The sequence below is a fragment of the Haemaphysalis longicornis genome, unplaced genomic scaffold (assembly GCF_048455015.1).
Source record: "Haemaphysalis longicornis isolate Haplotype H1 unplaced genomic scaffold, Haemaphysalis longicornis Haplotype H1 scaffold_7, whole genome shotgun sequence".
Taxonomy (NCBI): domain Eukaryota; kingdom Metazoa; phylum Arthropoda; class Arachnida; order Ixodida; family Ixodidae; genus Haemaphysalis; species Haemaphysalis longicornis.
The window spans coordinates 108,028,917-108,042,505 of NW_027526422.1; the positions used below are offsets into that span (position 1 = coordinate 108,028,917).

The 13,589-nt window shown below is 44.9% G+C and overlaps 1 long non-coding RNA gene across 1 annotated transcript; it reads right to left on the reverse strand.

The window, feature by feature from the left end:
* Positions 1–3,016: 3,016 nt before the first annotated feature.
* On the reverse strand, positions 3,017–8,677 carry LOC144144793 (uncharacterized). Its single transcript, XR_013317338.1, has 3 exons — positions 8,623–8,677; positions 6,213–6,290; positions 3,017–3,746 (listed from the first exon to the last, which is right to left on the reverse strand). It is a non-coding gene; the product is annotated as an uncharacterized LOC144144793 (long non-coding RNA).
* Between the last annotated feature and the right edge of the window lie 4,912 nt (positions 8,678–13,589).

Below are 13,589 nucleotides of genomic sequence, written 5' to 3' on the forward strand. Positions count from 1 at the left end.
TTTGGTAGAAAAACTTATTCGAAAACGCTGTCCTCCTCTCTTTACGCTCGCCCATTTTCTGTGGCGTTTTCGTGTGACGTCAAGAGGGGATGAGCTGGCAATTGGCTGCGCCACGGCTGCGCTACTGCACGGCTCCCCGGCCGACAGATCAGTCGGCCCAGCGTTTCGTCCGCCGGCCGCCGGCGGGTCGTCGCAATCAAGGAGGTTAAAAAAAAATTGCTTGGTCGCAATTCGTTCGCTTAGTTGAAACGAAGCCAGGACACGTTTGTGAATGGAAGAATGTGCCTTTCTTTACTTGGTTTGTACACTGTATCTAGCTCCAAGTCAAGGTCGCTTCACACAAGCGCTGCACATGCGGCGCTTCGCTGACTGGTACGCCAGTAGGAAAATATAAGGCCTCTTGAAGGCGGGAGAAGAGTCAGCGAAGTCAATATAGGTACTAAGCAAATAAAATCAACTGATATTTTTACCGTGCAGCGTAAAACTAGGGCGCGGGAAGCACATTTTTGCGCTGGGCGAACAAGCACAGCGGTCAGCAGCACGACTACGCATCTGCGAACGCTTTTCCGTCTACGAAATGCAATTGCTAGACGTGAGCTACTGTGGAAACTCGGGCGACGCTTACTGCACGATCGCAGTACAACAAATAGTCACCTAAGCGGCTTGAAATGCCAAAACTAAATAAAAGTGTAAACCGGTTGTACAATATATACCCTATATTAACAAGACATTCCCGTTCCGCTCCGTAGCCTAGCAGTCTGGGGCGTTAGGAATTCACCGTAAATGTTTTGCGCGTCACGAGTTCAAATCCCCGCGGGTACGTGCTTTTTTTTTTTTTTTTTTGTAAGTTAACTTTTTTGTTTTCCGCCGATGTTTTCTATATTGAGTTCACCTTTTTTGGGGCCGCAACGTTCATGGCTACACGAACTAGTTCACAAAACGCGCGCAGGCTGGCACTGGCGCGCTAGCGAGTTCTCGTTGGCGTGCTGTTGCCATAAGCACCGACTGCTTGCAGGCAGTGGGCACAGGCCAGAATGAACCGACCCTTGGCCTGGTGCGAACACGCTTTTTACGATACAGGCATGAGGGAGGCAAGCTCCAATTATGGGGGAAAAGCGCATGACATTTGGGCGTCTGCGGGTACGCGGAGGGCGTTCATGCACTGCGTAGGTCTCGGCTAGTGAATGCTACGACTACAAGCCGTCCTGGGAGGCTTATCTTGTGCATTTTACAGCCGACAACATGGCAGAAGCGCGGTACGATGATTACTGAGATATTGAGAATGCCCATCCAACAAAGCCATTGGTTATGTTTTACAGAACCGAAACCGAAACCGAAACTTGTGTGATTGCTAACCTTGGGCATCGTCCAATCACGGCGCCCCTCCTCTCAACGTCACAGCCTTAGTTGGTGCGGCCGCCGCAAACCGCGCATGGTAGTTTTTCTTCTTTCGCGCTTTGTAAAATAATTACCGATTTGTCAACCGGATAAACGATGAAAAGTGTGCTAATTTGAGCCAGTCTACGCAGTGCAAGCAAAAACGGGAGCTTGACAAATTCACTTCAGTGTCCCTTTAATATAACTCCGTTCATTTGAGCAACACTGTGGCTGTGTAGCACAGCGCTGGGCTTGAAACAATGCGTTACTGATGTTTCGATGCAGGCAGGGAAACAAACGTCTTCACTTAACAGCCAGCCCCGGGAAGAGTGCGCACTTCAGGATCCTTTGAAACCGTCGAGATTATGTACTCTCTTGTCAAAAAATGTGCAGAAATTCTGAAACTCTGTCCGACCAATTGTCTTCGATTACGTTGTTATATCGATTACAGGTGTTATTTCCGCAAAATATGCATTTTTCTGGAAATTCAGAGTGCTACATGGTTACCCATTTTGACATGTTTTTCTGCTGTTCGCACTTCTTGGTTTTTCAAAAATCGCTTGAACCAATTTTTCCTAATTACGCTTTTATAACGACTAAAAGTTTTACTTCCGACAAATCTGAATGTTTGGGGAAATTCAGGGCGTTAAACCATTTTCTATTATCGCTGTTTTTCTTTGTTTCTTTTTTGTATTTGTTTTTTAATTACGACCGACCAATTATCTCCATTTACGCTAATTTAACTACTACAGCTGTTATTTTGGCCGATCTATTTATTTATGCATTTTATTCCTCTGTTTTTATTGTAAATCCGATTCCCTTTACGTAAATGGGACTTATGTCCAAAGCCACAGTAACATAGCACATCTACAATACGCGAAACGGTACTAAATTTATTACTGTTTTTCTTTACTGATTCCCTGTGTCTGCAAATGTATGCATTTTGATTTTGTTACTAGCGGGCGTTACCTATATTATCGTAGAATTTGCTCTTTTCCCGGGTGTACATTCATATTCTCGTTTCAGTTGCATATTATTTGATTTTTATAGTTGCGCGATAATCATATCTCCTAGGGTTTCAAGAAGGGAATCCTCCCTTTTACACGAATTTCGATTGATAACTCGAATGAGGACGGGTCTCGGGTCGGCAGTGTAGCTACACTCGGCACAGACGGGGTGTTAGCAGACGTGGTAGCAGGTAGGATTGAACCGTTTTCTGTGGTTTCATTGCTGCCCACAGTAGTCTCAGTTACAAAATCTTTTTTCGTGCTTGCAGTTAGCCCAGGGCCCGCGGATATTTCTGCGGATTCATAACGGGTTGAGCGGATGGTAGTTCCGAGATCACTGCCGATCGCTGTGAGGCCACGATCGGAGATGTCTTCGTGGGAAATTGCCGTCGCTGCAGGGTCTGTATCTTGTGAGGCAGGTGTACCTCCATACCGCATCGATGTGAATGTTGCATCCGTTGTCGGAGGTGTCGAGGTGCGTGTTGGGTTGTCCGTTAGATGACTGCCGGTCACTGTGACTCCAGGTGTTATATTGCGCATCATGCGGGGGGATGCGTCGGCAAGGATGGTGCTTGAGGCTGTGCTGGCTGGCACAGTGGGAGTTGTGACATGTTCTGTGAACGTGGAACGGGTCGCGGAGCTACGTTCTTCTTGAGTTGCTTTTTCAGTTACGTGGGCGGTTCTTGGAGGTGTGGTGGCTGGCATAAGGAAAGTAGTTTGATGGCTGCTCAACGTAGATGAAGGATGCCTGGAAAAATCTTCGGTTCGAGTTGGTCCTTCAGTATGTTTTCCTTCGTAACTTGGACGATCACTTGCGTTCTGCGTCGAGGGGTTGAAGCTAGGGGAAGCTGACGCGTCTTCCGAAGCTGCCAGCGGGTTACGGTTCGCTGTAATCGCGCGGATTCTTGTCGTGCTGGAAGATGGCTGGGTGGCTTTATTGCTGATGCGTGACACACTCCCTTCACTTACAATACTAATGCTCGTTGAACCTTCTGAAGAAGAAATCTGGTTCTTAAGTGTTGTAGAACGAGCATTATACGTAGTTGCAAATGGAGGACCCGCTGAATACAGCTGCGTAGTCAAGAAAGGCTGACTTGTTGCTTGTCGGCTAGCAATCCAACTTTTGTGTGTGGTTGAGCTTGCTTCGGGTTTGGGAGAGGATTGGTCATCGCTGTTAGTGGTCGAACGTGATTGTTGTATATGAATGGAAGGGGCACCAGTGCTGACATCCAAGTTCGACATGGTCGGAGTGTTTCTATAAGAACTCGTGAGGGTTATCTCTGACGGTGTTACACTGTCAGTACTTCGAAATAGGTCACCATCCACGCATCTTCCGTTCACGCAGACACCGTTGGGAAATACCTGCATAATCCAGAATAAAAGCATTTTAGGAAGTTTTTTATTTTATTTCTCATCTGATAATGCTACATGTTTATTCAACAACCATTTACACAGTAAATCGTGAGCACTAAGTCGCCGTGGTAGTGATGGCATGACCAAAACTCGCCTTGTCAATTCTCGCAGCTGCTCCGCCAGATACAGTGCTAAAGCACACGCTTTTCAATATCCTCTGCAGCAGTCCTTCCAAAACTTGCGCGCGCTATTGCCGCGGTGGTGTTTGGTAACGTGACCCTCGTAGGTGGCGACGACCCATTCTTTCTTCCTTCTCATACGCCAGCTGTTCCTAGGTGGTAGCGGTACCGGTGGTAGGTGCTCGTACACATATCCCTTCAGTGAAACTGCTGCGACGCTTTGTTGTGGGCCTCAACAATTTTCAATATTGTTAGAAGTGTTTGGTAAACTTCTTGAATAATTTAAATCTTTGTTCACGGGGCGTGATTATAAATTCTCTTTTGCCGAGATCGCAAGTAGTCTTCTGGCGTTCTGCCAACACCCTTAAACAGAAAGTCACTGCCATTCTTGTAAAATATTACTGTTAGCTCATTATGCTCAAATATTCCCGCCTCTCGAAACGTCGGAACATCTGTTTAAAATAACTAAGTACCTGTTATAAGCTTCGGTCCAAATGATACGCAATTGCCCGGGCGGTTGTTCGTGCAGTTGCATAAACTTCTTTTGCAAACGTTTTTATTTGTACACAGCGGACAAGGTGGTCATGAAGAAACTCTTAGAGGTTGTTTTGGTAGCATGGCTTCCCAAGAGGCAGGTGGAAAATACAGGAACATGGTAAATTATTCCATTTTTTAGCACAACAATACTACAGTATTGTTAGTGATTGCAACTCCAAAAGGTATGCTTTAACTTTAAGAAAGCCCTTTTCCGGGAGGAGATCGTTTATTTTGGAATTTAAGCTTGGTGGCGCCGTTTGTAATTACTGTGCTTGTCAACTCAGGAGTATTAGGGTGCTTGATTTACGTTTATACGGGTATTGCTTCGTTACGAACCATTGCACAAAAAGAACACGTGTTTTCAAGTAAGATATACTAGCACAGTTGACATTTTTGTGCCTGTCGTTTCTATTCTTGAGACACTGTATTTATACACATACATTGCCATCCTGTACCTTGTACGTTGGCATAGAGTGTTTCAGTCCCCCGGTTCACGAGCACATTGTTCGTGAACGGTTTCCGTTCACGGGCACAAAGGCCCAGATTTTACCTCATTTGACGACACGTTCATGGGCTCGCGAACTGCGCATTCAGGCGGTTAGGCTCGTGGAGATTTTTAGTGTAAAGCAGAGTTGAGGATTTATTAAAGTAGAATCACAAACAGCTTCATGGTTGCTGACACAGATATTCATATGTACCATTTACAATAGGTGGCACACAGGGATGATGTGCAGCTTATTGTTAGCGTTAATTACGAACAACTATTTTAGCAATCATGATGTGGCCCATTCACGGAAATTTTCGAGACCAAGTTCTACATTCTCTTGGGCCCCGCAGACATCAACCTTAGAGTGACTGCCTTGCCCGCACTGGTCGCACGTGCCCCCACCGGTGGACGACAGCTCGCTAGATGTCAAAGTAAACGAGATCTCTCGACTTGATGCACTGACGCTACCCGAGCCTTCTTCTGTTCCGCAGAAATCAAGCTGCAATCGCTTTCGCAGGTGCGGCTTCCCGCGGCTCCGTACCTCATTGGTGTTGAGAATGAGCTCATGTCTGCAGAGCTGTTTTTTGGCTCTCATGCTATCGTCATGCCACGCACATAGTCAATGTGGTAATAGTGGTGCTCCGTACAGTCAAAGCTGCCCCTGATTCTTAACTATGTCGTCTCCTGTCGCCATTTCTGCCTCCGCAAGCGACGGTCTCGCCGCAGTCAACGCTCGCATGATATGCGTGTGGAGCTCCCATGACATCGGGTTTTGAATATCTAGTGTAAATATCCCCGCAAAAGCTTACACTGCGGCATGGAGACAGAAAAGAGTGGGAAAACACCCTCCCCAAGGGACCACCACGATGTCCTTAATATAGAAGAGCTCTCGTTACAATAGGCTCCCACAAACACCTTTCCGTTACCCACATCATACCTGTGAGAAATTTCTTCTTACTCGTGTTGTTATGCTGCGTACTGTATTTGCATTTTGAATTCTTCGCCATATTTTTTAGTTCTAATCAATTTTGAATACTAGCAGCCTGAGCGGATTGCTTCTTTTGTACACCACTGCATCCGCGTGCAACCGAGTCAGTTCCCGACCAGGGTCTGAGGACAATTTAAGTTCGTGAACAGAGGTAGGACTGTACGTTCGTGACTGGTCACAGCTCTTCCAGTACCATGAGAAAGGCTTCACAGATGTGAGCACTGCACTACCTGAACGCTTGACATGACGCAATCTAACATACACGATCGTAAAGGCACACTTACCCCACAGGGAGTCCCATCAGGCTCGTTTTCGAAACGGAATGGCCATCCGCTGCAGAAGTACGTGCAACTGCCATACGTCTGCATGAGGAATGCACAATAACATTGCATTAAATTTTACGCCTACAAATCCCTCACGAAAAGTGGTACATTGTTCATGCAGTGTTTGATTTAAATGCTGCATTTAACGTTTTCCCGAATGTAGCATTGGAAATGCTGAATATGAAAGATTTATTATTCAATGTTACGGCTCTCGACAAAAAGGTAGAAAATTCTTTCGGTCAAAACGAAAGTGAGTACGAGCTTTGTTTTTCGACGAAAATGGGAGAGCCCGAATGTTCATTCTTTTCCGAGCAGCAAGACAAAGTTATATATCCGGGTCAGAGTTTTTCAAAGCGTCTAAAAGGGCTTCTAGTACACATTACTTGATGCCTCCTCGACTGCACCAGACATGATATGCTTTTAGCAGTACCCACACTATCAATAAATGTCTGCACGCGGGGGTTCCTCTGAGGAGGTTCTTGACAAATAATACAAAAATTATTTGCAAAATAAACTTGGTTTCTCCCGTTTTTACGTTTACAGATAAAACGGATGCCTTACCGACGCGCGATGCAAGCACCCTGTCCAATCAGCCCTGATTTTTCCTGAAGAGTAGGTAAAATTATGGGCTTGCAAATACGAGATTTGCGGCATAATTCAAATATTACGTAGGTGGAAGAAAACTTCAGTAGATTCCGGTGGGGGTCTGAAAAGCACTTACTGGAGTTATGAGAAGTGTGAGCCCAATAGTGGGGCTAAACATACTAGGTGTAGTCACTATTCTGGCAAAAAATTGGCCGAAGCCGCTTACCTCGTGGCCACTTGAACAAACCATTAAACAGGAACTTGGCATTGTGCCGACCTGACCAATTTTAGATGCGACTGCATCTCATTCACTCGCCTTGTAACTCCATACGGCGTTGTTATCCGTCCACACCCCTCCCCCATTATTCTCGCCGCACTAGCTGCGCTCTCTGCCGCTCACCCCCTCTCCTCTCCGATAGCGATCACTCTCTCGCGAGGGTCATTGGATTGGATTCGATTGGATTGGCTTCACTTGGCTTGGATTGGATTGAATTGAATTGGATTGGATTGGATTAAAGTGGATTGTGTTGGATTGTGTTGCGTCATAGCCGCGCCACGTTGCGTCATAGCCGCGGCAGGGGGTTCACAGCACGTTTCACGCGATGGGAGGATCAACCTAATGGAAACAACAACGGAACCCCCTATGCGTCGCATCTACACAGGGGTTCCCGCGAGGGGAGGTGGGAGTAATTTTTATTTGCGCATACTCGCATTTAGCCATACAATACCTTGGATATAGAGGTGCTTTGCAGAGACCTACACCCACATTTTCATGCATGACACATGCTGACGCTCACGTCGTACCAGAATGGGGTCGAATAAGTGTGGAATGGCGGAAAAACCACCACTTGCTTCTTGGTTTGCTTGCTGATTGCGATGGTACATTTTCCCGTTTATTCCCGTGGCAACTTTCTTGGAAAGGGGTTAAGTGCACATGTTACGTATTGCCGGGTTCGTACATTTGGTGAACAAGTATCTTTATTTCAGTTTTCTTAATTTCTAGCTATTTTGTGCAATATGTAATAAAGAAAATGCTGGGTGGAAACAGTTTGATGATGAGCACGGGGTCGCGGGTTCGATTCCCGGCCGCGGCGGCTGCTTTTCTGATGGAGGCGAAAAGCGAAAACGCCCGTGTGTACGAGATTTCGGCGCACGTTCAAGATCCCCAGGTGGTCAAAATTAATCCGGAGCCCTCCACTACGGCGCGCCTCATCGCCTGCGTTGCGTCGGCACGTTAAACCCCACAATCAATCAATCAACAGTTTGATGAGCCGTGGTGACCATTGGGCAGTTATGTAGAAAACAAGGTGGATATCTGGGATATTGCAATACCTTTCAGAAAGCCGAAACTCAAAAGAGAAAACGAGCAAAACAATTGTGTCAGTTTCCATGAAACTTTTCTCGAGATCTTTTAAGGGACAGCGATGTCGTCACTTTCAGAGAATTTGCACGTGGGCAGAAAAAAGACCAATCAGTTCCACTTGGTTCCTAGTTTTGCAACGAAAATGAGGTAAGTTGATCACCTTTCTCTTATGATTTGTTGTTATTGAAAGCACCCAAATATGTGATTTGTTGTTATTGAAAAGCGCCCAAATGCTTCGTACACGCATTTCACTCCTCACAACGACACACGCAAAAAGTGTATCAAGCGAAATAAAGCTTACAGAAAACTAGAGCAGCAGGCGAAAACGTTAATCAGAAATCATGGTTCCCGTATTTCGGGAACTGATTTTGGGATCGTAAGGCACTCATACCCTTTTTCGAGTTCGGCCTTACAATTTCTTACCGGGGGATACTGCCTTGGACACTTCGGTTTTCCGGCCAGGCGTCCTTCAACGTCGGAAGCTGCAGTACAGAAGCGGCGTAAAACAACGTCAACAAACTATACTATTCGTGGTGGATTTATTTCCATCTTATACACAACCATAGCACGCTGTAGGAACAGACTCTGCTGCAGCAAAACAACATCCCAATAAGAATAGTTGTCAACTCTTTTTTTTAAAGTGAAAACACTGACATACACTGCACGGAAATTTCTACCATTTTACACTCCGCAGATACCAAAGCGGTTCTTGGATTTAGGTGACATCATCATACTAGAGGGGGGACTACCACTTCGGACAGACTTGGCTGCGCTAGATTTTTTATTTATTGTTTTTCAGCTCCCTTGAAAGCACTGTAATAAACTTCTAGGCTATGTGTACTTTTTTCAACAAACTTGAAAGGAGATCAAGGAACGCAAGCGGCAATGACTAAATTGTCTAAACTTGATGATCACACAACTGAGAGTTAGACGGGAATACAAGCAACAAATGCGTTTTTTTGTAGTTTATTCTGTAGCAAGGTAGCGGTCACGTTTAACAATACCAACCTTATTTGGGCACTTTGTATCTTACTGGGAAAGTGGAAATAGTTAACACTGCCGTCGTTATTTGCGAATGAGGCACCTGTTTTGGCTAAACCCCAACGCACCTTCCTGGCGTGCTCTTAGGAATGCAGATGCAGTATGTGTAAACTAGACCCATGAGGGGTTTGCTTTGTGGCCACTACGGTGGCGCCACCTTCAGACACATTAGGAATGTTCTCGCAGTGCGCATACAGTTGGCAACTGTTCGCACATTGCGCTTGTTCCCGCGACAATTTCAACCAGAGCACACTGATTTCACCTCTCGCGATTTGATATAGGGACATAGCGGACAAGCCTGATGTGGATGGTTAGCATGCACCGGCCACGAAGAAAGGCTACTATCCTGCTAGTGGTGTTTAACACACTGAAAGTTAACAACGAGAAGGTATATGCTCCCACGAAAACTGTATATGTTTCGCGAAAGTGCCAGGCAAGGGTGTTACAAGACAGGAATCAAATCTTATAACGAACAAGTGAAAACAAACGGTTAATGTCGGGTGTCTGTAGTGAATCCACAGGCAGCCGTTATCAAAAAGTGCGGATAGCGGATGTGACAGCGTCGGGCTGTGCGCCGCGCGGTGCCAAAAACACTGCTTAAAAGAGCGAATAAATAAAACCACAAAAATAACTAACATGGACCATTCCTAACATGGAAATGGAAGTGATTGCGAAGTGCACTGTCCATTTCTCCCCGTACGAACGGCTACAACGTTCCAGCGCAGTGGTATGAAAACCTGTTTCTCAGGTTGCTGTATTCTTTCAGAAGAGAACACAAGGCTTATGGAATCTGGAAAGCCATCTCCAGTTTTTGTTCCGCAATTAAAGACAATGAAAACGGCCTGTTGAATGAATTCGTACAGTAAAACGCGGCGTGCGCCAGCGCGCAAGTAAGAATCATTTAGGAGGTTAACTTGATTGTTTCGACTTTTTAGACATAATCCGCTTGGTCTCTGCCGAAAGATTGTCAACCCCCTTACCTTACGCGATACTTTTCATCAGTGCTTGGTTGCTTATAGTGAGAGGCGAGCGGCCTAAAAAAAACAGCCGAACATGCTTAACCACCTTGTTTATCAACAGCAGAATGTGGCTCCAAATTCGGAGTGCCCCGACCATTTTAGAGCAACCTGTCGAATGCACTATGAGGTAACGTATGGCCAGATAATACCTGCCGTAATTTTCGGGGGTCGACCCAGGAAACTTATACCGGACAAAGTGAGGTACAAAGGGTTGTCGACGGGATGAGGCGAAATAAAAAGCGTTCGAGCCGGTAATTTTTCTCGCCCCGTAAGACACACTGAGCTGCAGCAGGTCGGGTCTACAGAAAAAAAATAAAAGAAGGCGGAAGAAAGAAAGTGGAATTGAAGAGAAAAGAAGTAAGATAAAAATAATAGGAGAGGTGTGCAATGTCAGTAACTACTGTGCCCAACGCAGCCTAACTCCGCGACACGCAAGCAATGGCACGGTGTTATCCTGCGTCCTAGAAAAATTTACGATTGTAACATTGAAGCGGGCACCTAGCGACTTCGTATTTGTAAGTGACACCGGTTATAACGACGACCTTGGGAGGGTTTTCCGGGTAGCCTGAAGTAGTAGTAGTAGAGTCCTTTATTGCGAAAGGGAACGAGTGTTGGGCAGAGGGGGAAATGGAAATATCATGAAGGAAAGAATAAACTTTTCTTGAATCTTCAGAGGGCCTGTCTGCAGCTCCCCGTGGAGGAAGTAACTAATGGTCCAGTTTGACGCACCGAGCTACGTGTAGGCGGCGGGCATAGGATACAAGTTCACACTTCTCGTAAAATGGCTATCGTAATTTTCTGTGCCAAAAATATTCGGCGTAATTCGCAAACTGCACAAATGGCGAGAAAGTCGTGACGTCGCAACAAGTGTGAAAGGGCTGTTGTTAGTATAGGCCACTGCGAGACTATGGCAACGCTTTTTTTTTGCTCAGAAGCAGAAAAAATAACCAGCTACTTTGGAAGCACGTACATTTTTCGTTTCAGCTGGTTCATCCAAATGCAGTGAATTTATTAAAATCCCAGGTTTTAGGAAAGTTTGTTCAATGTCTTCCAATTCCTTAATGACCTTGAATTTTAACTGATTGAAATTTTACACGTCCCCGGCCTTTATATGCATCTCCCGACCATTTCGTTTTACTGCTCCCCCCTTTAACGAAGCTTCTTGCTCGATCCGAGGACGATGTGGTTGTATCCTTAAAAAGGTCAAAAATAAATTTAAGCGAATACCGGGCGTTCAAGGCACGTTATATCACATTCGTAGCCTCGACCACTTCGGTGTGCCTGGTATACACTGCTTTAAATAATGCCGCCGTGAAAATATCAGACTGCGACAACGACGATTAACATTTACAGTAGTAAGGCGGAAAATGCGTGTCCCCAACACCGAACTCTGTGTAAATGCGTAATGAAACTGTTCCTTCCGCGAGGCCCCCACTAAAGCAACACTGACTAATTAGGCAGTCTCTTCTACTTATAATTACCACTGCTTCCTTGTTGGGGTAATATACCAAAAATATCAACATTTAGGCAAAGTGGTTGATGAAGAACAAAGTAACGGTGACGCAGTACAATAAACCTCATCCCCAAAAACTCCCAATTTGTGGTACATTCAGCGTTCTTTCCGACCATTCCGTTATACACGAAGCCCTGGTACCACTATTTATTGATAATTTGCTTCAATTATGTATAATTTCTTTTTGTTCAAAAAGGTTACCGAGTATGAAGCATGGCAAAAGCTTTAGTGGCTTGCAAAGGTTTTGCCTACATAAACTTATGGCTTCAGAATTCTTTTATCTTTTGGCTGGGAGGCTAAATCGAGGGACAGACACAAAGACAGACGTTAAAATGTTCGGGCAGCCCAAGAGCAACTATCATATTAAAAGTTTGATATATCAGATATTACGTAATATGGCCCCAGGGCCTCTTTTAATATTACCTTCGTAAGATCCACATCGCACCGAGCAACATTAAAGCTGGCTTCGGCGATACAAAAAATGCAGTTTGAAATGCCGTGTTCTGTCGTTTATAAGCTGTCGGTTATAGGCTTTCGGTTGTATCAATACCTCGGAACCTTTCAACATAGAGTCTTTACGGCACTAAGATATATTACTGAATCTTAGGTGTCACATAGATTTTGACGGCTGCCGCCGTAAAAACACCTTATAAAAAGTTTAAAAGAACATACCCACCTGTTTCTGCCAAAACGCAGCAAAACCCGGCAGCAAGGAATACAACAATCGCCACGCGGAATCTCATTTCTGCTGATTCTTGTCGACACAGCTTCTCGAAATGGGACGGAAACTACTCTTTGTACCTGCTTTATACCTGCCTGTGCGGAATAACCAAATAGTTTAACGCTGGGTCAACGACCACGCTACGCCCATCGGAAATCTCTTATCGTAGCTGGGATTGTGCATTATAGAGAGCTGAGCTTGTCCTGCTATCACCCAGTTTAAATATTTAGTGTTGGTTACTCAAGCTAATACTGTTTATGTTTCAATAAGAGTTGGATAACACGAACAAAAGCGCGATAAGGCATTAGCTCTAAGAAATGGCACCGAACGATTGTCCCTAATCCCGACGTTATCGCTGTACCCCCGATATTTAGTTCTTGTACAATGACCAGACACGCATAATACGTTCAATGCTGATAAGAAAGTTGGCTATACTTTAACCAATGTGACGTTGTGCACTGAAAAAATTAATCTGTGGACTTACAAAAATCGCATGCACACAAAAACATGTTTCATCATTGTTTTTGTCACCAATTAGGCCGACGGTCACTGTTAATTTTTTTAACTCTCAGTTCCCGCCTTCCAAGAAACCTTGGTACCGTGTATAGGACCTAATGGAGCCGTGAAGAAAAAATACAAGTTTAGTTGATTAAAAACACAGCTTTGTCCCAATAAAAACAATACCAATTTTGTAGTAAACTTCACACCAATAATAATATAAAGAAAACAAGTGACGCAGTGGCGACTCCCCATCCACTGTCGGGAAATTTTTATATGACGTCAAAAAATCTTCTTTGACCCATTGGCTGCCGCAAATTTACGCCACCACCAACAAAGCTGGGTGGGCGGTTTTAAAGGGTCATCTATTTCCGTTTGACAGTAACACTTGAATACAAACTCGCAGTTAACGCATTGATAAAAATGCATTTTAGGGCTGGGCCATATTACCTTTTTCGCATGTATATCACGCCACTGGAGCGCGAACTGTGAAAGTTTTTCAATATTTCCTGCGTGTTTAAGGTTCAGAAAACGGGCTTCGTCACAAGAATGTAGTCCAGGCAATTACCAAAAGCCAATTATTTAAAGTAAACCAATT